This window comes from Ambystoma mexicanum, chromosome 1q (assembly GCF_040938575.1).
Source record: "Ambystoma mexicanum isolate Mex_15411 chromosome 1q, UKY_AmexF1_1, whole genome shotgun sequence".
NCBI classification, from domain to species: domain Eukaryota; kingdom Metazoa; phylum Chordata; class Amphibia; order Caudata; family Ambystomatidae; genus Ambystoma; species Ambystoma mexicanum.
In genome coordinates, this window is record NC_090922.1 from 1,116,574,032 (window position 1) to 1,116,596,966 (window position 22,935).

Consider the following 22,935-nt stretch of genomic DNA (forward strand, 5'->3'; position numbering starts at 1 on the left):
TTGTCAAAAATACAATCAAACCAAAACATTATAAAATCAATACATTTCATGAATACCCATTTTAAATTACCTATAAAATCGATCGAATCACTCAATCTCAGTAACAACAATTCTGCACATAATTCATCATGTACATAGTCACGATAGACAGTCTTTCACATTTCTATTTCATCCAAGTACTTCAGCTTTTCTAAACATTTTTTCCATATGTAAAATGAAACCGCAGAGATGACCAGTGAACTCCCCATATAAATAGTGGACCAAAATTGGTTGGTGGTATAACCAAATTCTGCGTTGAGGAATCTACTGTACCCTTTCCTGTACTGGAAACACAACACTTCGCCTGGGCCTGCATTTCCGTTTTTCTCTCGGTGTCCCATTCAATGCCAAAATACTCTAGCACAGGTGAAATATTTGTAACTTCGTGGTACACCATTTTACCAGATAGCTAACGGGTATTCAATGGAAAGCTCTGCCTTTACATATTCCCCATATCTCTTTTTCCCAGTTAGTTCTTCAATGTTATCAACCTTATCCCTATATGCTGACTTCCTTTTAAACTTTACCTTAAACTCCTCATTATCGTCTACCTCGGTCAATGGAATACATAAATCTTTAAGGTGCTGTTGTGTGGTGCAAGACCAGTCACTATGTGCCAAATTTGTGCAAATTCCCCTTGGTCTAACTAGGATCTGCTTTGCATTGTTCACCAAGGTGTTTTTTAATGTGTGGGCTTTGCCCGTTTTACAATGGACTCTTGTATATAACATACACCTCACTATCTTCCAACATGTTCTCAAGGAAATCAGGCCTAGATCTAAACGCAAGGCCTCAACCAGGACTGTCTGTGGTGCTCATAATAAGCAGCGTAATATACGTCCTTCTAATTGCCTCAGCCATACGACATGTTTCTCAGGTAGAGTCTCCAATGCATATAATATTGCAGGACCATACTTTTCACATAGGCCTCGCGTAGGGCCTCAATAGAGGCCCCACATCGCTGGTACACAAATTTCCTTAAGACATGCCACCTTCCCAATATCTTCGTCTTTATTAGACGCTTATATAGTTGGCTATTAAGCAATGAAAAAATAGGGCAACCCAGATATCTGTATGTACTCACAATTTCAAGTTTGTCCCTGCTTAGGTGCCAGACAAATTTAAGGTTACCACGCTGCTTACCTCCCAGGATCATAACCTTTGTCTTTCTTTGGTTTATCTTTAACTCATTCTTTATTGCATATTTTTCCAGCCAGACCAGAGATCTCTGTAGCCCCAAGGGTGCTTGATCCATTAGGATCGTATGGTCCGCGTAGCAAAAATAGCTTATTGGTAAGGCAGCTAATTTAGTAGGGAAATTATCACATTTCTGAAATGCTTTTTTCAGATCACTCATATATAAGTTGTAAAGCGTAGGAGCAAGTACGCATCCTTGTATCAAGCCCAAGTTTGTGTTGACTTTGTCTGAGTACCCACCTGTGAAGTTCTAACTGTGACACTAATGTCAGTATATAATGCCCTTATGAAATATAGGAGTGTCTGATCCGTGCCCATTGATGCCAATCTCTCCCATAGGCTTGTTCTGTTTTCACTGTCAGATGCAGACGTGTAATCCATGTAGCAAACATAAAGTCGGCTACCTGGCGTTTTCTTTACCTCAGCAAGTGCAAGCTGCAAAGCCCAAATGCAATGAGTAGTGCTGCAACCATTATGAAATCCAGTCTAAGTCATATCTAGCAAGCCCTGATCCTGACACCATTTGTTAAGTTGTTTCAATAAAAGTTTCGCGAAAATGTTATGGGTGTCTAGCATCACCAGTAGTCTGAAGTTCTTTAGATCAGATCCTATCCTGAACCCTTTTTGTGTACTGGTATGCGCAGAGATGTTCGCCAACTCTCCGGAATTATACCACTCTCTATGATTGCTTTAAACCTGTGGCAAAATAATTTTGCTCATAAAGCGGATTCTTTTTAATATCAATATTTAGGATTTTATCCAGCCCTGGAGATCTAGAGGACTTTAGATTCAAAATGATGTAATGTATATCATCCTCGTCAAAACTTATATTCCCCAATACTTCTCTGCCTTTGCTGTTCTAGGTTTTAGCTACTTGTTTCAACTCATTCCAGTAAGATTTTCCAATATGTTGTGCCCATGTAACCTCTGATATGTTTGTCATTTCCTGTGGTTCATCTTGCACTATATATGAGTGATACAAGTGCCAAAACGTCTTGGAATCTTTAGCCCTCATTAACCTATAAGAGAGCTTCCAAGTAAGTTCCTGTTTAACCTATATTGTTTCAAGTGTATTTTATATTTGGCTGTTAGCCTTTTGAAAGCTTTTTTTTCTCCTCATATGTTAACAATTTAGCATTCTTAATTATCCGAAGAGATTTATGGTGTTGTTGGTTTCTTTTTTGTGTTTCAGCATCATACCGACAACCCTTAAACTCAGTAATATAATGTGTATTTCTATCTTGCTTCAGGGATGAAACAATCTTCTGCCCTACCTCAGCCATGCAATGAACATTTCTTAAATGATAAATGTCTCCTTGGAGAGCCAACCGGGACAGAATTGTGTTAGCCGGATCAATATTCGTCGCCAACCATCTTATGCGGTTACCCTTTGCATTAATTAACTGTAGCCAAGGCAGATAGGTTCTTTTTAGGTATGGTCACTCTACTAACCAAGGTAAGAGTCAAAGCTGCATGATCGCTCTGATTACTAGACGTAGCCTCAAACTGCCTTTTTCTTAAACCTTCTGTTACAAAAACAGCATCTAACAGGACTTTCTCCCTCTACCCTGCCACGTCTTGAAATACAGGGGCTCAGTTCCATTAATCGGGGATAATGGGTGCACGTTAAAATCATTCACTGCTTCAGACCATTTTTTTCCTTTATCCAATAAAGAGATCTGATTTTTATTCTGTGGATTTTCCCTTGCACAAACACTATCCTCCCCCATAAACATGATATCCATCTCTTTCAAGGAAATACATTGTGCATTAAATTCGCCCACCACAATGGCCACTTTTTCCCCTTCCACCTTTTCCAAAAACCATTGCGTCAGTCCCTGTGCCACTCTGCCCATTAGAACAGTTGTAAGATTCCCATCCGGAGGGTCCTATAAAGTTACAACCAGTGTTTTGATCTTTAAATCAGGGTAATCACTTTAATCACACGTAACAGATTGTTTATATTAATGTCACCTTTATATGACACTATTTCATAGTGGGTTTTTATCCCAATAAAGAGGCCGCCAAACTGGCTTCCCTCTTTACCTTTACGCGCTGGACTGGTTTTCACTGTATAGCCAACTATCAACAATTTCCCTTTAGCCCATGTTTCCTGTAACACGAAAATATCTGCTGTGTTAATTAAACTTCTACCCTCCGGATTTAACATAAGAGTGAAAACCCCTAGTGTTAAATGATATTAGAACAGTCTCGCTACAGGCATTAGTCCGTCTGTAATCTGTCCTCTGCACATGGTTCATAAACCTATCCGTAACTGTTCCTGTATAATTAGCATATGCTCCGTTGTAAGTATTTATTTTCCATATGGGTGTCAAAGGCGACCCATACATTTGTGAATTTACCTGTATCTCAAAACCCAGCTGAACGAACTGCTCGTAATATGCGTTCACGTTCAAGGCCACCACTGGGGAAACAAAATATGCAATAACCCAATTGCTATCACTTCCTCACACTGGCAAGTCTACCTTTTTTAATATCTCCTGTTGCAATTATTTGCACATCTGGCATCTGATGTATCAATTACAACAAATTTGTTCTGTTTAAGGTAGTATTCATTTCTGTAAAAAGAACTGCATTCAGTGGTAACCTGGTGTTATATTGTTGGGTTATCTCCAATTTATGTGTGTTTATACCCGCTCTCCTAAACCAACAATCAATGGGAGAAGCCTGATCATGTTGCTCTGCTTGGACGTACATTCCACTTGGTACATTTCCATTTACCTCCTGCTGAGCATGTGTATTGCATTTTTGAATTTCTCCCATTAGATTAGTGGGACAAGTTTGAGCCCCTTCTGTTTGCTTCTGATTAACAAAGTTAGGACCAGGTAAATATGTAGCTTTTTTCACAAATGCAGATCCATCCTGCCAAACAGGTACCATTGCATGCGGTCTTATCCAACTGTCCAATGTCTGCATATGTTGTACTCAATGCAACGCCAGTTTTTTTCCCACTGTTCCCCTTTGTTTGGCGAGAGGATATAACAATCTTTGCTTTCAGTGCATACGATGCCCGTTTGTTTGCTCCTAGCCAAGGCGTGCATATTCAAACCTGTTTTTTTCTTTGTGTTAACTGAGTCTTCAGTGTTTCCAAACTCATTGTGTTCTTCTTCGATGTTTGTTGTCCTTTATTGGTAGTAACATTTGCAACCTCATCTATATCCTCTTATGTGCCCTTTTTATAAGGGGAGCTTGATGGTAGCGCTGGTGGTGTACCGTAATCCAACAGCATAGATTGATCACATCCCATCGGCTCACTACTGGGTAATACAAGCACAGGGACGCCCTGACTATTTGCTAGAATTCTATCCAAAACACTTTCGAGTATGAATTTCATATCCCGCTGTTCTTGCATTAGTGTGGAACACATTGTAAAGGTAGCATCTACTGTAGCTGTTAGTGCGGACCAGTTAGGGATGTTAGAGTCAGGGCCAATCTCATAAGTGCTGACTATTTCCCTTTGTAGACACTCTAGAGTCACTTGTAAACAAGTTATCCGAGGAGGAGGAAGACTGCAGTCTTTCCAAATCAGGTGTTGTGTTGCAGAGAGATTAGTGTTTTCAGTTCCAATACACGACAAACACACGTTTTGATGATTTCCTTAGTTCTCGTAATTTAAAACAAGTTCAACAGCGAGTTGTTATTGTCTATGTTAATAGACGTAGTTGGAAAACCGGAAGGTGTAACTGAGACTCCTAGAGGAGCTACCATCCCACTCGTGCTCCCTGTATGCTTTATGGTTGCACATGGGTAAGAAAAAGGTGATTTTGGCAATTCTGTTATCCTTTGCACACTCAATGTTCGTTTTGACTTTTTCCTTTCCTTTCCTTTCATTATAACTGGAATATCTTTACTCACTCTTGCATTCCTCGTCAATGATGTTTCCGTTGCTTTTACCTTGCATTTGTATTTCTTTATTTGTATAGTGCAACTGGCCTAAAGGCATCCGGGCGCATATCTTGAGGTTACAATGACACATAATACAGATTACAGAAAAAAGCAAGTCAGGTAGAGAGTACAAATATATGTAGGAACTATATGCTGCTTAATATATTTAGCTCTGGTCCCAGAGGCGTTCCTTACTTTTGTCGGAGCAGCTGTTAAAGATTTCCCAGACCTCAGTACGGTCCTGGGACGCCCCATGCGAATACGCAATCCCGGCAAGCGAGGCAGGTGGGGTTTACTGATAATTCTCTTCATACCTCTCGCTAGTCTTGTGCTCATTACGCACACAGACCTTTCAGACTACACAGTCTGTCTCTAAGCCCTCAACTACAAGTACAATGGAAATCTATAACTCCGCTGTCACTGAGATAGTAAATCAAATCCTGATATCCCGGGAATGCAAGGCAGTCAGTCAAGAAACGTCCCGTGCAGTAGGCACACAGCAGGTCAAAAGCGTTGCTTCTAAAAAAATAAATAAAAGGTCGCCATCACTTGAAACACCAAAACACAATATCCACGCTTCGCGCCTGAGCTTTGCGCCGGCTTTATAGCAGGTCCGTGATAATTAAAGATCCAGCACGCAGCTCAAGTGTATTCCAGTAGAAGAAAATAGCCGACGGTCCACACTTCGGGGCTGATTCAGAGCTTGTGATAATAATAGTGTAGAAAGTCACCATTCTCCCCTCCAGGTTCCAGCACCATCATTCTGGAGGGGAAATGTCGTGCTTCCCAGTGGCACAAGCTGCATACAATTACCATTTAAATAGAATAAAGTGCTCTAGTGGCACTGCGAGCATTTTCTAAAAGACTGCCACTTTCCTAATTTAAGAAACTTTCCTTAAGCTTTCATTAAACTAGAAAAGTGGTACTGCAGTCTCGGAAATGCCATTTCAACAAAGGAAAAAGTGTGAAGCAGCCTTTAACATCCCCTCACTTGTGTCGTATTATAACTCCATTTATTGTGTGCTAAAGCTGTGCTCTTGAGAGCTGAATCCCTTCACAGTGCCAGCCCAGCATTTCACGTGGTTGCTAAGGCTGTTTTAGGCAGTAACTCAGGCTCATGCTAAAGTCCTGGCTTTGATGCCAGACCACTGCATTAGCATTTAATCAGAATAGGGTGCTGAATACTTCCGTGTTTTTGCATGCACCTATAAATCAGCCCTTTGATCACACCAAAACACTTAAAGCCAAAACTTTGCCAGTGCAAAGAGCATAGAAGAAAATTAGACATAGGACCAAGGAAAGTAAACCGCTCTAATCCGAAAGAAAAACCGAATTCCTCTTTATCCCACAACCGCCTCTCCTCTAGCCGCTAGTCGATCTATGAAAAACATTCCCCTGCCATCTGAAAGCTAAGAGACACTACAAGCTGCATCAAGTTATATCAATTAAACCACCTTAGAGATGCACCTAAACGGGATCAAAGCTCTGTCTGTGTGGGCAAAGCACTGTATTTTGATCCTGAGCAAGATAGTATAGAATAAGCTTCCACTTCAAAAAGACTTGTGTTGATATGTGGGAATGAGAGCCATTAAGTGCCATAATATTTGTAGCTACAGAGCTCTTGTGGGAGGATCCACCTTCGTCCAGGAGACATTTTTATACAGTCTCTATCTGTAGGTTTCAGCTTGTCAGAGCAAAGATTTAGCGTCTGGGTCATATGAAAGTCCATCATCTTCTTCATCACAACCAGAATCGTTTTCCAAAATATACCCAGTTTAGAAAATTTCAACCAAATGTTAACTCCTCACCCACCCTTCACATCCACCACCATAGAAATTGGAATGTCAGGATATTGTGGAAAAGTCCCAGGTAATAGCCTGGGCGATGGGACTGTAGTGACTATGAGGGCTGGATACCACCACCTGCTCCGTGATGCAGGTCCAGAAGGAGGTTAACAGATAATCTTCCAGGCTACTAAGTCCATCACCAGCCTTAAGGTTGTCCACATGAGGTGGACTCTCGTAAACCCCAAGGCATGACAAGACAAGACCCTGCAAGGGATAGGAAGCCCAAATTAGGAGCCAAGGCATCAGTAGAAGTCGTCTGGTAACAAGTGAGGCGAGGTTGACCCCAGTAGGGAGACCTCACCATAGGGAAAATGAACCACCTAGTTGCCCCTGGGAGGTACCATAGACCACCTGTTGGTAAGGACCAATTGATGTTGGCTTGTTCCTCAAAGCCATAACATGCCTCCAGCGTGTGTGTATATAACAGTAGGAATTGTCCGCCACGTATGATCACTTGTTGCTGGCTGTCACTCCTAACACAGGAGACAGAGTTAAAATGGAACCCTTGTCAGGGAAATGTTTTGGTGGGACCCCTTTATAGAGCAACAAACATTGAGTTCCTGCAGGGTTTGAAAGAGTTTTCAGCATTGGTTTGACAAGCCAAACTGTCAGGCGGCAGAAGCCACGCACACCCTCAAGCCTGTAGCCTTGACGCTTGTAGATGCTAGCAGCAAACAACCACTGCACACTCTTACCACCGGAGCAGCAGGCCCCATGGAGCAAGGAACAAAAGACTGAGATGGTGGATAACCCTAGGAAAGGGCTTGGTCGGTTGTCTTGCACCAAAGTAAGGAAACGAAGTGGAGTCAGCTGAACTGGCACGTTCAAACACCGGGACCTAAACCCAATGCTCAATTCAAGAAGTAAACCACTGAATACATTTCTTCCAGTAGGGGGGACCCTCTGGACTTGAAATACAAATATAATAGCTCTCTGTGGGTGTGTGTTCAAGATGATGGAGCTTGATTGAGAGAGAGGTTGCAGATATGTGCAGTGAGGAGGTAGCAGTGCAGAGCAAGGAGGTGGGTGAGCAGGAGGAGCAAGAGAATGGAGGTGCTGGAATAGAACCAGGAGGAGGAGGGTATGGAGGAGGTTGCAAACAGGAGGTGGTGAAGCAGAATGAGGAGGGGGAGGGGCGAGAGAGCAGCAGAGGTTGAAGGAAACTCAAGTGGTTTGGAGCAACATGAGGAGAGGGAGTTGAACATGAGGAAAGTAGCATATTAAGTGGGGCAGAACTGATTTTTGGAGAGCAGAAAAGTGAGCAGCAACAGACAAGCCTGGTAGTAGGTGGCGGAGATGAAATCCAAAAGGGCGGGAGGTAAAGAGCACCTGAGCACTGAGGGTCTAGGGGGGTGTCAGTAAAGTGAAACTAGGAAAACTGTGGAAGAGAAAGGAAAGGAAGAGGGCTGTCAGAAGGAGGAAGTGCCCAAGACAATGGGCATCCGACTGGTAGAGCTCCTATCACCCACTGCTATGGCACAGTCTGCTACCCGTACCAGGGGGCTGGAGGTTTGTTAGTCCGTAGCCCTCAGCATTCATGATCAGCATCATCAAAGCCTGGAGACTTGTCCCACAACCCTTGCTACCAAGGAAATTGACATCCTGACAAGTGTAATGAAGGGGCAACAATCAACTAGAAAGAAGTGTTGAGCACTTAAAACCTAAAAGACTATGAGTGACTTTACATGCATGGGAGGTGGCTGCACCACACCAAAGGGAAGAGAGGTATGGACAGGTTATGAGCTTTAAGCAGGTTCGAATTACTCACATTTGTTAACTTTAAGTGCCCTATCTCCTTGTTTTCAGCCTACCCTGGTAGATTTGCTTTGTAAAATAAATCTTGTTGATTTATGTTCTGGTCTTCAAATTGTCAATTGATACACTTGGCTTTGACAGTGGCAAAGCTAAGTGGATCAGTTTGGGGTTCATGACCAATTATACATGAGTTGACAACAAGGTTCTCTGAGGTACATGGTAACATTTCATTTTGGTATATCTCTCTAGAACCTAATAAGTTGCTGCACAGATATCAGAGTATTCAACACTTGCCTTCATGTGGTCATTTATTCCAAATGCGTTTTGCGTTCTGCTTCCTGCATTGTTTTATATAAGAAAACAAATGCCTCTGTTGATACTTCTGTGTATTGATTACTTTTCCGGTCCATAGAAGCTCTACAAGCAGCCTCTCTTTTGTGTCATTAGAACGCCTCTATCTTTCTCTTGAATTTCAAAATTCACCTTTTTTTGTGAGACACATTTAATCTTGTTACCCCCAATTAGATCATAAAGGCAACAAGAACTCCCATCAACCCTCCCTAGCCCCCCCCACCCCCCGCCCGACGCCACCTCTTTGGAAGTCTGGCATTAACTCTGGATTGAAGAGTAAGGCTGGAAAAAGGGAGGATCTCGGTTGTAGATTTGCATTCAAGTCAAACCATTTAAAAAATATGTTTCTTTTAACCTTAAACAATATGCTTTAGTTAGAGTTGCACATCCATATCACATCTTCCAAAGATTGGCCCATTACAGGGAGTCTCGTGAGCAGCGACCAAGATGGCTGCACATTAATGGAGCCCTGCTTGGTGTGCAAAATCTTGACCATCCCCTGGCCTGCTGTACTGCCGATTTAAGTTATCTCGGTGATGGTGGCAGTGGGGGCCCAGTAGTTTGGGGGAGCCCCCAAGAACCGGTGAAGAGATACCAGGGTGGACTGGCCTGCACTAAGGTGGTCAACTTTACAAAATCTCCCAGGAAACTTTAGATGTGGTCGTGCATCAGACGCAGCCTGCAGTGCGTGCAATGCCATACAGTGTCACTCACGCCCCTGTAAGGAAGACATGGGATCTAATCAAACAGTAAGACAAACACAAGTGATCAGAGTTCAGGGGTGTTTATTGAACTTCAATTGGGTTTGAAAAACGGCTATCTAATCCTAAATCTAAAGATGGGAGCAAGTTACGATCCTCAAATAATAATAACGCAGTCCTAGTAGAGTCTGTCAAAATAAAAAGGCCTATACTAATAAACCTATTGCCAATCCTTACTTCTACATACGAATATTGTGGGAAACAATGTTATGCTAAATAAAAGTGTTCAAGAAATGATATATCAGGATATGCAAGCCTTTGGCTTGCCTTCCTCACGTTTTCAGCACAGGACAAGGAGGCACACTCGAGCTTAGCACACTCACTGGCTTCTTTAGCATGAGGATGCAGTTCAAAACCTCAAAATCGGGGCCTTCTGTGCCAAAGTCTCTTTGCCATTCAAAGTTCCTTATTCCAGAGGGCCCGATGCAACACGACAAAAATAAATTAAAGTTCCTTTCTTCTTAGGATTACACATATACAACTTCTCGGGTGATTTACTGTTCAACCCGGGTCCCCCTCCGTCGGGCTCAGACCCACTTAAACACAAAACCTTCAATTGGTCTCCCTCTGCCGGGCTTGGACCAATCTACTTTTCCGAACTTTCTCTACTTCATCAAAGTCGAAGACTTTCGACTGTGTGCAGGATTTTGCTTGACCCGTTGCAGGACCACTTTGATTCACAATTACTCATTCTCTTCTTGATATAACCTTTTTCTCACTTTCGCTTTTGCCACTTCCCAACTGGATACCTTACAGAGACCTTTGATTGAGCACCCACGCAGTGCCGGACCACTCTGTTAAAGGTATTGTATCTTGCTTTTAAAGTTCAATCACTCATCAGCAATTCAATTTTTCTTGTGTCTCTTATCACACACGTTTTAACAATGTTTATTTTAGTGCACGCCATGCAATATCGCCGCTTGCAACCTTGGCTTCAACACAGACCGGTCTTGTATCGTTCTCCCCAACTCACCGGCTGTGTTGATTTCACCAAAGCTGCTTTGTTCTGCCGTCTTTCTTCTCTCGTTCAGCTGCCGTCTCGAAACTGCTGTTTCCTCATGTGCTTTGCCTCGCTCAGAGTGTGCTCTCTTGCTCTGCCTTTTATCCATGTTCAGAAGCTCAATGGAAGTCGGGTGTGTGAGGGTTAGTAATTGCCTAACCTCGCCTGACCATTGTATTTGGACACATCAGGTATACTGCTCAGGTGTTAGTCTGTTTTTTCTCATAGTGGGCTGTCCGTGTGAAAGTATTCGTGTTGTAAAGAGGGGGGTGGATTTCCTAAATATCCTAAATGGTAGTATGGGGTAAAGGTGTTACAGGGAAGGGAATACCGCATCTCACCATCCGGTGTCCCACTCTTACTTCCCGAAGACCCCTCACCCAGGTGATCCTACCACACTGGTCCACCCCCAGGAACTGTATCCAAAAGCGGTGGCCGTGTCCTGGCCGCCTGGATAACAGATCCCCGGGGACTAGTGGGTGAGACACCTTCTGGTTTCTCACACACCCCATCTCACACACCCCATCAACTTTTTTGGTAACATTAGTTGCAGATGGCATTTTAACACATACTCGGCACGGTAGGACCATTGTAATGCAGAAAACTCACCAATTAAAGTTCTAGCCAAGCCTTCTGGGGCAGAATGCACACAAACGTCCTCATTTGCATATGCGTTGACACCAACAGAAGTGACTTCTCCAAAAAGGGCAATTACACGGAGCATCATCATCCTTTGATACTTCAAGCACTTTGGGAAGTGACATTACAAAATGTTACCATAAGAGAGTGGAGAATAACTTTATGGTGTGAAATACACTAATGGCACTAGTCTTATACATGGATCACCTCTATAGTCATTAAATCGTGAGTGATGTTTTTTGTAATAGCATGACATGTTAACATCAGCTACAAACTGAATTGGTTACAGGGGCTACATGTAAGGTACAGTGAGATAAAATGAGTTTACCAGGATCACACACCGTTTAAATGGTGAAACCGGGATGTGGTCAATTTAAGTAATTGAACACATACCTTCCCCTGTTTTTATTTGATATACATATTAATTTTTGTTTGGGTTTCATGTGTCTACATAATACTTTGTTTATAGCAATGCCTTGAAAGGAACCCACATTGCATTACATAAACTACAATTTCATAATAAATTAACCGTACACTATATAATCATCATAGAAACATGTTGAGCAAAAAGAGTATGGCTGTAGCTTTATTCTCCCTATCCTGGATGGAAGGTCAGAATAACGCCATGCAAAGTAATGTGAGCCTAAACAAATATCCCTTATGTTATGCATCCTTCCCATTTCTTATCACCCCATTCACATTTCTTAAGGGAAACTAGTCCCTGTTAATAGCGCACCTCTGTCCGTTCAGTGTCTTATTCCTCCCATTATTATTCTATATTCACGCATTGTAACATGCTTCACAGACCCCCAGGAGAGCCGCTCTGCTGCCCGGAGCTCCAACTTTCACACAAAAGTTGGTGTGCTGGAAAGGCTTTCATCAGGCCGCCCAAAGTAAAAAGCAGGAGTATCAGAGAGGGTGTTTGGAGGATACGGGATGCAACCTGTCAATTGGGGCTAGTCCCTCAAAAAAATCAGCAGTTTGGCCTCCCTAACCCACGCCCGGACACTTCGATAAGCTAGGTGCACAGAGTGAATACACCTTAAGAGACCACCAGAGAGAAGTCAGGCAGACGTGAGGTGGTGGCCAGTGGAGAGCCCAGCAGCTGCCAGTGCAGATTTAGAACCCAGGATGAGGGGGGTGGCACATAACCGGCAGAGACTTATGGAAAAAACCCATTAGCCGCGCAGAGTGGATTAGTGGTGAGAAAGTGTTCTCCTGTGGTCCGCTGGTGTCTGCCTGGGTTTGCCTGCAGTACGGGACACAGACAGTATTTATTGTCAGACTTATTGAAAGAACATATTATTCTGACAAGGAGGGATGTACACTGAACTCCAGAATTCATCACCCACAATGAGAGGTGCCACTGTAAAATTGATTTAGCCCGTGTGGGAAGGGGGGAATTCAAGAGACTAAGTGAATGGTAACCATTAATAAAACCATTAATGTACTTGGTCTCTTAAGTAAGCCTGGCTGGCCCTGTGTAGACAAATGGGGGGATACCAAAAAACAGGCTAAAATTGATGTTTTCCCGCAACAACAGACACCTAAGTCGTGAGGTACTGTGACACAGGTTATGTTGCAGCACAATGTGGGTGCAACAGACGCTGCTTACTGTGTCCCTGGGTGCACTGAAGTAAAGTATAGATGCAATGGGATAAAAGATTGTCTTTCGCTCTCAAAGTGGAGTTCTCCTCTGCCCAGCTCAAGAAACTCTGTGGCCGTGTCACAGAAGTGGAGGACAAGATCCAAAAGGTGGAGCAACTAACAGAGAAGGATATGGCCATGCTTAAAAAAGATATGAAAAATGTTGTTGTAAAGGACTTGGAGGGGAGATGTAGAAAGCGAATTCTATGGCTGGTGGGTCTTATGGAGTTTATCCCTAAACAAAGCAAGTTTAAAACGTGTGTAGTCGATGCTACTTCATATCATGGGGAATCTGCAGTGTCATAACTTTTTTAATTGTCGAGAAGCCCATAGATCTCCAGCTAATAAACTGCCTTGCTGGGCCACACCGCATCCAGTTCTAATGAGGCTATTGAATTATAGAGATATCGATGTGCCTCTTGTGATAGCAAGAAAGAAAAGAGAAATCTGTTTTGAGCCAGGAATGTGATGCGGATACACAGGACTCATGGTAGACTTGCAGGTCACCTGGAGTACTCTGCTGCCAATTTTTTCCTTCACTTTAAGAAACAACTCAGAATTTCAAGGGTATGGGTCCTCCTTGAGATTTCCTTTCACTGTTGGTCATCATATACCTTTTCACTTTGCCTGGTGTACTCTCCTGCCAGGTCTTGCATACAGTCTTTCAAACAGTTAAGTTTCCCTTGTGTAATCTCCTGCCAGGGTTTCAACACTTAAGTATGCCTGGTGTACTCTACTCGGCAGGTCCTGGATAAAGCCCTTCAACCACTTTGATGTACAGCCTCTTTCAATTGCTTTACTTTGCCTATTATACCTTTCTGCCAAGACTTACATCCAGTTATCTTCTCTTTTACCCAAAAAGAGATATTTGCTCAATGTTGGCTTCTTACTGCAGATTTCCTAAAATTAGTTTCCACATTGGTACTACTAGTTGTATTTCCTCCTTTCAAGTGACCCGTTCGTGGTACGGTTCAAAATCCCTTTATTCATTCAGCGGTTTCATTCAGCGTTTTTTCTGTTACTTTCATGGAGCGGCAGGCATTCTCAGGCAACCCGGTAACCTGTTTCTCTTCCCTGGGATTCCCGGGTGTTAGGGAGAATTCTCTGTTTAGGCTGAATTTCCTAACCTAGTGAGTCCCCCAGCAGCTTTGCTGGATTTTTGGGGTTTATTTTTTTCTCCTGCCAAGAGTGAGACTCTTTTACCCTCATTCTTGGACATGATTTGAGTGTGTTCATTTGACTCTAGATGTGTTTAATAGGCTATGGGGTCTTTTACCCCATAGGGCTTCATGTGTTTTTGTGATGTGTGTTACACAGCACCCTCAGTGCAGTAACACAGGGGTGTCATAGTGACCCCCCAGTATAGACTCATACTCTGGGACTGACTACTGTCTCCCAGGGCATGTAAAGTCACCATTGACTTTACTAGTCTTGAATTCTGAACAGAACCAGTACAAACCATCATATTGTGGACGTACTGGCCAGGGCAATTCGATTGCCCCGGGGTCTGTTAGTCGAGGGGGCACGTCTCCGTCCACCCTGATCGAGTTTTGGCTGGTGGCAGTGGATACTACTTTGTATATTCAACCGCGAATATTTCTCTATGGGATTTTCCCATTGTTCGAGGCTACTATCTTTATTTATTTAATTACGATAGCCTCGAACATACCGCCGGTTTATTTAATTATTATTAATTCCCCGGTTGGTATTTTTTGCCAAAACTCGGTTCTAAAATGGCGTTTGTGTTCTCTTCTGTGACTCCAACCCAAGTCGAGCCCTTTGTTCCACTTTTTGGCGGGCTTCTCCACAGAAGCCCTCCAAAGTGGTGCCACTCTGTCTGGGGTACTTAGGAGGGGTGGAGGGAGATTTAGGCACCCTGGACTGAGTTGCCTAGGCAACTCAAGTCGCACTCCGTCCTGATTGGCCCAAGTGGTGAGCCGGCCGGCTCACCACTTAGCATGTTTGAGTGACAGCTAGGCTGAGTGAATGGTGGTTTTCTGCATAAAAGCAGGGCTTTGGGGACTGGAACTTCAGAAGTCGCCACAGGATCTAAGAATCCGACGAGGGAGAAGCTGAGCCGACCTGCTATGACGACACCACCGGTGGAGCCCTACTGAACCGTCTCACCACTTTTCCCAACGACAGATGAGATCTCCCACCGGAGAGTCTTCTTCCTTTGACTGGTGGGGATAACCAGTTTCACTGTCTTTTCGCCTTCCCGACGCATCTCGTGGCCGCCTTGCCTGTGCCAAGCACCCCGGCAACCGGAATACCACGTTTTACCACGACCGCGAAATAAAGGGTAATACCTTTAACCGGAAAACTCAGCGGCTGGTTTCTTCCCTGGCAGTGCAACAACCTTCATCTTTCCTCCAAGTCGAGATCTTCTCTTCCCCTGGACAACGCCGAGACTTGCACCCGCTGCCAGGAACAACTGCCACCGCTGGAGGATCCTTCCCACTTAAGGTACCGTGTCCCACCTGGCTTCCCTTGCCACTGACTGTACGGGGTAGATTTAGCCCCCGGCATTCGAACCTGGGTTAGCCTGAGACACCCTGGCTAAACTTTTCTGAGCCTCTCTAAACTTATTTCGAACTCTCTGCAAGACTTTTAAAGCCTAGTGTAACTGTGTGATCTTGGGCGCATTTGTGCTCTGCTCTCTCTAAGAGTGGGCCCAGCCTATGGACTTTGGCTCACCAGTGACTTTTGCTCTTCTGCCTTGCTAAAAGTGTTCCTAAATCTTAGAGTGGTGTATCTTCACATATTCTGCCTTTTTCCCTCCCTTTTTCACGAACTTATTGGAGTGCCATCTATAGTTAAGCGCTCACCTCTGTCTGGAAATAAGTGGTGTTAACTAAAACTTGTCTGATAAGGAATAAGGGTTGTATATATCCTAATAGTAACTGTGTTTAGAGTGTTTTACCATAAGAGTGCTGGAGTTTTTTCAAACAGTGTGTTTTTAAATAAATAATTATATACTTTGATACCAAAGCTTTGGTCAGTGTTTGCTTGTGCTATTGTATCTGAGTGCCTATTGTGTATACTTTGCATACTGCCTAACTCTTCTTGAGGGAAGTCTGACTGCTCAGCCACAGCTACCAGGTAAATCTGGGTGGTACAGACTGCTACAAAGTGGGTTTACTGCTAACACCTGTGGTCTTAAATCTTTTGCAGTGTTCCCAAAGGGAACTGCACAGGTTTCTGCCTAACACTGGTGTACAGCGGTGGGATTTGTATTGAGTATACATTTTAGTGTGCTTTAGGATACCTTAGTGCAACTAACCACAAAGCTTAGCACTGAAAAAGTAATCTTTCAAACATGTTAACTATGGAAAGTTATAGTCAAGAGTCCCTTGCTACAAAAACTGCTGATTGTTTAAGAGTTCTCTGTAAGCATAAGAATCTCCTGACTAGAGGCAAGAAAATTGAGCTAATAGAAAGGTTGTTAGCTAACCAAAGCCTGGATGATGGTTCAGAGGAACCTACCACTCCAGCAACTGTAGGTAACAGTATTGAGATTGAAACTGAACCAAATGTTGATGATCTTGAGGAAGAGTCAGAAGAGGAGGGTGAGGCTGCTGTGACTGTCCCCCCTAGGCCTCTGTCTGCTTTACCTGCTGGACCTTTACCAGGTCCCACACTTAGTCCTCAATATCTTGAACTAGAGAAGATGAAACTTGAATGAGAGTTTAAAAAACGTAATACTCAGGCTGAACAAAGACACCAGGAACTGAACCAAGAACTAAGGCTAAGGGAAATGGAGCTCAAGCAAGAGCTAGAAATGAAGAAATTGTCTGTTGAAAATGCTTCTCTCTCTGGCTCCTCTAGAAGTTCCAGTCCTAAAAGACCCCGGATGCCTAAAGAATTGGTTGGTATGTATGAGCCTAAATTGGATGTGTTGGATTGGTTGTCTCTGTTTGAATATAATCATGGGCTCCAGAACATCACAGGAAATGACTTACTCACCTGGTTGTTCTCTAGGCTTCCCCCTGTTGCAACTGATGTGGTAATGGAGTTGGGGGAGGAGGATAGGAAAGAGTATGAATGTGTGAAACTAGCTTTGATAGCTAGATTTGGGAAGACCCCTTCCCAGTATCTTAAGAGGTTTAGAACCCTCAAAAAGCATGATGGTACCCCTTGGGATACCTGGGTGAGTGAAGGGTTGAAAAACTTAGAGGGATGGATTAAGGGTTAAAAGGTGAACACTTATGAAGGTATGAAAAATGTTTTTATGTTGAAGTCAATTTATGATGCCTGCTCTCCTGAGCTCAGACAGCACTTGGCTGATTCAAAGGAATTGGATTCCAGAAAGCTGGCTAAGGCTGCTGACTTGTGGGTTGCCAACAGGGCCACTCACAAGGATTCTGGGGTAACTCAGAAGAAGGATGAGGGGAAACAGCCTAAAAAGGACTCCAAAGAGAATTCTAATACTCCAAATTCCAAAGAGGGCCCCAAACAAAACCATAAGGGTAAGCCACAAGGGAAACCAACTCAGGCTAGTGTACCTTCTGGTGCAAAACCAGAAGGAGGTCATTACAAGCCTCCATTCCAGCGAGCCTTTGGCTCATGCTATGTTTGTAAGGCCACTGACCATGTGAAAGGAGATCCCAGATGCAAAGGTAAACTTCCAGGGATCCAGCTTGCCTCCTTAGCCTTCGCTCCAGAAGAGGAAGTCCCAATGGCAAGTGGAAACTTTCTACTGCTGGCTGATGAACCCATTGGTGTCTCAGCCTGTGTTTCCTTAGACTCTCTGGTGTTGTGGGAACAACAGAATTTAGATCTGTATAATTCTATCCCAGATAATACTAAAGAGTATTATAAAGACATTGTCCAGGTGAATGGTCAGGAGACTCCTGCCATTAGGGACACTTGGGCCATCATAACTGTGGTGGATGAATCATTTTTCAAGGCAGAGGATGTTGCTAAGGCACCCAAATGCCTCACCAAGTTAGCTGGAGGGCCTGTGCAGATGTGTCCCCAGTTACCAGTTCTCATCCAGTGTAATGATATGGCTGTAAAGATACCTGTCAGTATACAATGTGAAGTACCAGGTAGGGTTCTGTTGGGTAATGACCTGAAAGCTCTTGGAGTTGTGTCACATACCCCCAGACCTCCTAGTAAAAGGTTACAGGAGCTCACAAAACCTGCAAGAAAGAAAACCCTGCGAGGGTTATCTCAGGAGATGATGACAGAGATCACTCCTCTCCCACTGGGGCAACTTACTGCAGTAACTACCAGATCAGGAGCAAGGGGGCAACCCAAGACTCCTAGGTAAAAGCCAGCAGCAAGCACTCCAGTGCTTCCAACAAGGACTTCCCCTAGGTTGTCCACAGTTACACCTGTAACTCCACCTCCAGCTGAGGCTGAGAGGGAGGTACAACCCTGTGTGGTTGAACTAGACTCTGAAGAAGAGCTAGTAGGAGGCCAAGAACTTATTGGAGATCTGGACCCTGAGGACCATCCTGAGCTGCAGTCTTTACTGGCAGAAGGTGGGCCCAGCAGGGCAGCTTTTCGTAAGGGACAAAGAGAATGTCCAACTCTGGAGGGTCTCCGCCACCAGGCAGCTTCTCAGCCTGATGGGCCAGAGCCTGGGAAGTATAGGTTGCACTGGGAAGATGGCCTCTTCTACAGTGAACCAACTGAGTCTGAACCTGGAGACTACAAGCGCCTTGTAGTACCTCAAGAAAACAGACAACAGTTCTTGCACTTAGCCCACGAGATTCCTTTGTCTGGTCACTTGAGTTTCAAGAAGACCCCAAGGAAAGGCTCTCACTCTACTTCTATTGGCCAAAAACGGGGGTTGAAGTAGATAAGTTTTGCAAGAGCTGCCATACCTGCCAAACTTCTGGTAAGGTTGGCTCCAAGAATGTGGCACATTTAGTCCCTCTCCCAGTTGTGGGAGTCCCATTTGAGAGGGTAGGGATTGACATTGTTGGTCCCCTTGATCCCCCAACCTCCTCAGGCAACAGGTTTATCCTTGTTGTTGTAGACCATGCTACTAGGTACCCTGAGGCAATTCCTATGAGGACTGTTACAGCTCCGGCTGTGGCTAAGGCCCTCCTTGGTATTTTTACCAGGGTTGGGTTTCCTAAGGAAGTCATATCCGACAGGGGGTCAAACTTTGTCCTACTACATGAAAGCCATGTGGAAAACCTGTGGAGTTTCTTACAAGTTCTCAACCGCATACCACCCACAGACAAATGGGTTGGTAGAAAGGTTTAACAGAACCATGAAGAGCATGATAGGTGCTTTAGAGGAACCCCTGAAAAGAAAGTGGGACCTTCTACTGCCATGCCTTCTCTTTGCTTATAGAGAAGTCCCTCAGGAGGGAGTAGGCTATTCTCCCTTTGAACTTCTCTATGGCCATCCAGTCAGAGGTCCGTTGGCCCTGATTAAGGAGGGATTGGAAGGTGCTCCTCCCCTCAAGCCAGTCAGAGTGACTGACTATGTGATAGGTCTCCGGAGGAGAATGTCACACATGATGGCAGAAGCTAGTGATAACCTGAAAGCTGGACGAGCTTTGGTCAAGCATTGGCATGATCAAAAGGCTAACGTGGTTGAGTTCACTCAAGACCAGCTAGTTCTTGTTATGCTGCCAACAAGGCAGAGGGCCTTGCAAGACAAATGGATGGGACCCTTCAAAGCTGTGGGAAAACTTGGGGAGGTCAACTATCTGGTGGATCTGGGCAGACCCAGGGAAGCTCCTAGAGTCTTCCACCCCAATCGACTGAAAGCGTGCGTCTCCAGACCTGAAGTAGGAGCCTTGCTTCTAGCTTCAGTAGTAGAGGAAGAAGAGAGTGAATTTCTCCCTGATCTCCTCACAGGTATACCTTTAGGTGAGAAAATTGAAGGAGTCAATCTCTCTTCAGATCTGACACCTGAGCAACAAGAGGAGTGCAAATCTATGTTAAATCAGTTTGCCTCCCTGTTCTCACTTTCACCAGGCTTGACCCCTTGGGGACAGCATGATATTCTCACTGGCGACTGTCTGCCAGTCAAAAGCAGAGGATACAGAATGTCAGAAAATGTAAGAACCCATATCAAAGGGGAGGTCAAGAAGATGCTTGATCTCGGGGTAATAGAGCCCTCTACTAGTCCATGGTCTAGCCCAGTTGTGTTAGTACCAAAGAATTGAAATTCTGTGTGGACTATAGAGCTCTTAATGCAGTCACTAAGACTGATGCCCACCCTTTGCCAAGGACAGATGAGTTGGTGGATAAACTTGGTGCAGCCAAGTACCTCAGCACATTTGACCTTACGTCAGGTTATTGGCAAATAGCCTTGACAGACCATGCCAAGGAGAAAACTGCATTTTCACCCCCAGTTGGCTTGTACCAGTATAAGGTCATGCCTTTTGGATTAAAAAATGCACCTGCTACATTCCAAAGGATGATGAATGAAGTTCTAGCTGGGATGGAGGACTTCTGCATGGCATACTTGGATGACATTGCAGTCTTCAGCCACTCCTGGGAGGAACATGTGAACCACCTAGAACATGTTTTGCAGGCTCTTGAGCAGGCCAATTTGACAATCAAGGCAGGTCAATGCCAGATTGGTCAAAGTAAAGTGGTCTACCTTGGGCATGAGGTAGGAGGTGGAGAAATAAGGCCTTTGCTCAGCAAAATTGAAGCTGTGCAAAATTGGACAACACCTACTACTCAAACCCAGGTGAGAGCCTTCCTAGGCCTCACTGGGTATTACAGGAATTTCATTGAGAACTATGGGACCATAGCTTCTCCACTGAATGTAATCTCCTCTCCAAAATTCCCTAAAAAGGTCAAATGGAATGAGGAGTGCAATCAGGCCTTTGAAAAACTGAAGAAAGCTCTTTGCCAAGCTCCAGTACTGAGAGCTCCTGACTACCACCAAACTTCCATTGTACAAACTGATGCTTCCAATGTAGGTATAGGTGCAGTTCTAAGCCAACTGGATGAGAAGGGTAGGGAGCACCCCATTTGCTTCATCAACCGTAAGATGAAGGATCCTGAGACAAGGTGGGCAACAATCGAAAGAGAATGCTTTGCTATTGTGTGGGCACTGAAGAAGTTTAGGCCATACTTTTATGGTTCTACTTTTGTCATTCAGACTGACCACCAACCCTTGAGATGGTTAATGCAAATGAAGGGAGAAAATCCAAAACTATTGAGATGGTCAATCTGCCTGCAAGGGTTTGATTTCACCATTGAGCACAGGTCAGGGTGTCGCCATCAAAATTCTGATGGACTCTCTAGGATGTATGTCATCGACTAGAGGTATGAGGTTCATCCAGGAGTGGATTAAATCCTCCTGTCCCTTAGTCTGGGGGTGGTGGGGGGTGAGTGTTAGGGAGAATTCTCTGTTTAGGTTGAATTTCCTAACCTAGTGAGTCCCCCAGCAGCGTTGCTGGATTTTTGGGGTTTATTTCTTTCTCCTGCCAAGAGTGAGACTCTTTTACCCTCACTCTTGGACATGATTTGAGTGTGTTCCTTTGACTCTAGATGTGTTTAATGGGCTATGGGGTCTTTTACTCCATAGGGCTTCATGTGTTTTTGTGGTGTGTGTTACACAGCACCCTCAGTGCAGTAACACAGGGGTGTCATAGTGACCCCCCAGTATAGACTCCATACCCTGGGACTGACTACTGTCTCCCAGGGCACGTAAAGTCACCATTGACTTTACTAGTCTTGAATTCTGAACAGAACCAGTACCAGCCATCATATTGTGGACGTATTGGCCGGGGAAATTCGATTGCCCCAGGGTCTGTTAGTCGAGGGGGCACGTCTCCGTCCCCCCTGATCGAGTTTTGGCTGGTGGCAGTGGATACTACTTTTTATATTCAACCGCGAATATTTCTCTATGGGATTTTCCCATTGTTCGAGGCTACTATCTTTATTTATTTAATTACGATAGCCTCGAACATACCGCCGGTTTATTTAATTATTATTAATTCTCTGGTTGGTATTTTTTGCCAAAACTCGGTTCTAAAATGGCATTTGTGTTCTCTTCTGTGACTCCAACCCAAGTCGAGCCCTTTGTTCCACTTTTTGGCGGGCTTCTCCACAGAAGCCCTCCAAAGTCGTGCCACTCTGTCTGGAGTACTTAGGAGGGGTGGAGGGGGATTTAGGCACCCTGGACTGAGATGCCTAGGCAACTCAAGTCACACTGCGTCCTGATTGGCCCAAGTGGTGAGCCGGCCAGCTCACCACTTAGCATGTTTGAGTGACAGTTAGGCTGAGTGAATGGGGGTTTTCTGCATAAAAGCAGGGCTTTGGGGACTGGAACTTCAGAAGTCGCCACAGGACCTAAGAATCCGACGAGGGAGAAGCTGAGCAGACCTGCTACGACGACGCCACCGGTGGAGCCCTACTGAACCGTCTCACCACTTTTCCCAACGACAGAGGAGATCTCCCGCCGGAGAGTCTTCTTCCTTTGACTGGTGGGGATAACCAGTTTCACCGTCTTTTCGCCTTCCCGACGCATCTCGTAGCCGCCTTGCCTGTGCTAAGCACCCTGGCAACCGGAATACCACATTTTACCACGACCGCGAAATAAAGGGTAATACCTTTAACCGGAAAACTCCGCGGCTGGTTTCTTCCCCGGCATTGCAACAACCTTCATCTTTCCTCCAATTCGAGATCTTCTCTTCCCCTGGACGACGCCGAGACTTGCATCCGCTGCCAGGAACAACTGCCACCGCTGGAGGATCCTTCCCACTTAAGGTACTGTGTCCCACCTGGCTTCCCTTGCCACTGACTGTGCGGGGTAGATTTAGCCCCCGGCTTTCGAACCTGGTTAGCCTGGGACAACCTGGCTA

At 44.6% G+C, this 22,935-nt stretch overlaps 1 protein-coding gene across 5 annotated transcripts in view; it reads left to right on the forward strand.

Annotated features, from left to right (window-relative positions):
* Window positions 1-22,935, forward strand: part of CLCC1 (chloride channel CLIC like 1) — a 1,126,062-nt gene that overhangs the window by 682,964 nt on the left and 420,163 nt on the right. The gene's annotated exons all lie outside the window — the stretch shown is intronic.